This window comes from Dreissena polymorpha, chromosome 9, assembly GCF_020536995.1.
Source record: "Dreissena polymorpha isolate Duluth1 chromosome 9, UMN_Dpol_1.0, whole genome shotgun sequence".
Taxonomy (NCBI): domain Eukaryota; kingdom Metazoa; phylum Mollusca; class Bivalvia; order Myida; family Dreissenidae; genus Dreissena; species Dreissena polymorpha.
The window spans coordinates 67189451-67193614 of NC_068363.1; positions in this window are offsets into that span (position 1 = coordinate 67189451).

The window sequence follows — 4164 nt, forward strand, 5'->3', positions numbered from 1 at the left end:
ATAGAAGGTTTTTGAAATTGAATTCTCCTAATATTTTTGAAAGATACAATGACCAATAAAAAGGACTATTACATAACCCATAAGGAAGTACGTTAAATTGAAAACATCGTCCTGTTGGTGAATTAAATGCAGTATACTTTTTAGAATTTTCGGCCATGGGCAGATTAAGAAATGCTTGTTTTATGTCTATTTTAGTAAAGATAGTTGGCTTTTTCTCTGCGATCATATTTTGAACATCTACAATTGTAGGCATTTGATAATACATTTTCTTCGAAATTTTATTTAACAGTCGGTAATCAATGCATAACCTATATAATTGTTTATTTTCTTGTTGGTTTTCTGGTGAAATATCATCTGAATGTGTATGTTTTTTAACTAATACAATAGGGCTACTCCAAATTGAAGTTGATGGTGAAATTATATTTTTATCTAGCATTTTCTGTAGTTCATCTTCAATGATTTGTCTCGTTTTGGGGTTTACCGGATATGGTCTTGAACGTATAGGTATAGCATTCGGTATCAATTCGATGGAACATTCAAAATTTTTAACGGCGCCGACATCTGTTTCTGAATCACTAAAAATATCTTGATATTGCTTTAAGAGATCGAACAGTTGCTGATTATTTGCAAATTCTTTTCCTATTTTATTATGTAATATTTGTTCTTTTTCGGTTGTCGTCTTAACGTTTCCACTTTCGTTACATTTATCTAAATTATTAATGTCATATATTTCGTTTTCATTTAAAATATGTATTGAAGCTAAAATATCATATTTATTTATCATTTTTTCTGTATCCGAGTTATTGTAAATTGGAAATTGTATAGTTTTATTTTTGTTGTCTGTAATACATAAATCAAGTTCCATGATATTTGTTTCATCCATAATATGTAAATCTTTATTCAAAAAACATTCTTTTAATTGAACAGGTATTTTCTGAAATGAATGAGGTTTAAGTCTTATCTTTTTATTAGCTTGAATACAGTGAATTTCATTTGTTATAAAATTGGTTTTGCATGTAATATTATCTTTATTTATTTCAAGAGTATTAGTCTCAAAATTTAATTTTGCCTCGTATTGCGAAAAGAAGTCTACTCCTAGTATTGCATTATTCGTTAAGCCTTGTACTATGTAAAACGGGTGCTCAAAGCGCGTGTTGCCAATTAGCATTGGGAGGTTAATGACCCCTTCTACATTGTACGAATTATCAGAAATGGCGGTCTTGACATGGAGATTAGATGGTAGGCATTCGTTTCGCGAAATGTTTGTGGAGGCGAAGAATGATTTGCTGATTACAGACATACTACTGCCCGAATCCAAAAGAATGTTTGTTGGGACATCTGCAATTGTTCCTGGTAAAGAATTATGAAAAAATGTGGATACTACCTTTAAAGCTAATATTTTACGTTTAGATTTAATACTTTGTTTTTGTTTATTTTGAGTTGTATGCGTACTTTTGTTAATTAAACCCTTTTTATTTATTTGTTCGTGTTTTACTTGGAATTTTGAATAATTTGCGTTGTTAAAATGGTACCTACTGCTCTGTCTTTTCCATCATTTTTTAGTTCGAAAACACATTGATTGGAAGTGATTGAATTGTTGGCAATTGTTGCATCGTTTATTGAATGCAAAACAGTTTCTACCCCCTCTACAAGAATCGTATCCGCATTTGGGGCAAATTTGGTTTTGTGCATTTTGTTTGTGTACTTGTAAACGTGGGTTAGATACGGATCTATCGACTATTCGCGGTCTTTGATAGTCTAACGGTACTGACATCCTATAATTTTGGTTTTGTCGTGGTTGAAATTGTTGATAACGGCTGTAAGGAACAGATGGCATTTGATTTGGAAACATATGTTGTTGAGCGTAAGAATTTTCTACCGGTATATTTGGTATTGGGGTTGACTGTAAAGCATTAATTTCCTTAATTTTGATGTCCGCTTTTAAGGTTTTAATCTCTTCCAATAACGTTTGAAATTTTGTGTCAATAGCATTGACTGAAAATGACGTGGTCATGTCACAGAGTTTACAGTATTTGGCCAGTTCTGACAGAGATTCTGGCTGTCTTAAAATAACATCTTTCTTAATACTGTCTCTTAATCCATTGACAAGCAAGCTTACGAGAACTTTTTCTTCTAAGCCTTGTACATCAGTAGAAATTTTTAATGCTCTCGAGATATAATCATCACATGATTCATTTTCTCTTTGTTTAATAGCAATTAGATGATAATCTAATTCTTTAGTCTGAAATCGTTTAGCAAGTGCTTTGGTGAGTTCTTGATAATTAGATTTAATATCTTCGGTTAGATTATTGTAAAAATTCTCTGCATTGTCGGACAGGTAAAATGGAAGAACATTAGCGTACTCACCCCTATCAATGTTATTCATGCTACAAAATTTCTGAAATTTTGCCAGAAACGCTGGTAAACTATCATAGTCTCTGCCTGTAAAGCATGCTAACTTAATTATGTTTGGCTTAAACATTGTACCTCTTGGGTCCGAAGTCTGTGCGGTATGGAAGTTTCTCACCGGTCGTTCCCCGTCTGCTGGAGAGTGGCCAGGTGCGGAAGGCGTCTGCCTACGTAAGTTAATATTGTCACTATTAGCACTTTGCGATGGAAAATTAGCACTATTAACACTAGGTGATGGGGTATTTAAGAAAAAGTTAGGTCTCTGCGAAATAACACTGGAAATTGGATCCTGTAGTCGTTCGTCGGGAAGGCACTGAAAATTACCATATGGCGGTGGTACTGGGTCGTACCGGAAATTGGATAATGGCTCGAGTAGCGATTCCTTCGGCGGGTCCTGCGTTAATGGCTGGAGTGTTGTTTCTTGGGTTTCTTCGGTGTCTGATGCATCGGATTGTAATGGGTGACTTTGAAATGGGCTGTCATGTATTGTTACTCTTCTGATTGTTTTGATAGAATTTAATTGTTTATGAAAATCTGAACGGAACTGTCGTATCGTCAGGTGGGGATGTTGGCGGCGTCAACTGTGGCGGTAGAGTGGCTGATAGGCGAGAACGTAAATTGTAGTGCGACATCTTGAAACATTTCTGACGATTTTTGTTGTGAAAAATGTTATTGTAAAGAAATTAAACTTTAGAACCTATTCTCCACCAGATATCGTACGTGCTTTTACTTGTTATTTCAATATCCTTGAAGTTTTCATTATTTCCATCTAGTGTAATCGGTAACGGGATCTTTATTTACGTACGATACATTATTTAGTTCTTAATAATTAATTATTCTGTCCATTACGGTCTTAGTGAATGTTGTATTTGTAGTGTTTCATTTTCAGTTAGCATTAAATGTTACCATTCTTCAATTTATGCAAATTAGCGTTAAGCGCTAATATTCTATAATCCATAATAGATGTAAATAATCAAAGAAGTCGACAGTGTAAACAGCCCATTTTATTCTCTGTAATATCCGAGAAAACACTGTATTAATTGATTAAACAAGATAAACATTTGCATGCATAAATATCATTTATGATATATACGTACATATGCAATGATATTGATTCTTAATATATATTAATAAATCACACAGAATATTGTTCAATTTCACTAACAGTTTTCAGGCATTAACATTATTTTGTTAAATCATAAAATAAAGAAATTATTTATTTATGAGAAGACAGTACTATTTGTTTTACTAATATGATGCTTATAAAATAGCAATTATCATTAATACACAATATATATTTATTTGGATATTGCGCAGTCAAACAACTTTCCTAAATACTCTACATTGAATGTAGGTGAAACAAATTAAAGTAGTAAACAATAATTTAAGTATGAATATATTTATTTGCAGCAGACAATAATTTAGGTTTGAAAATAAATAAGTATCAACAGCTCACCTGTAATATCCGAGAAAACACTGTGGTGAGTCCCCCGCAGTGTTTTCTTAAATATTCTTCCAGATGCAACTTTCTGAAACCTGATCAGACTTTTCCTAATACGTTTCTCACGTGATCCTATGTGGTCTCACGTGGTACGCTGATTCACCTACTTTTTATATTTGTTCGGGTCAAAGTTGTTAACCCTTGGTCATGGAACTTTCCAGAAGTTTCTACTGCTTACGTTTGCGTTCTTGATTTGGTAAACAATTTAGATTGGAATGTGTTATTCTTTGTTAGCTTAGTAAGCTGTTTTCTTA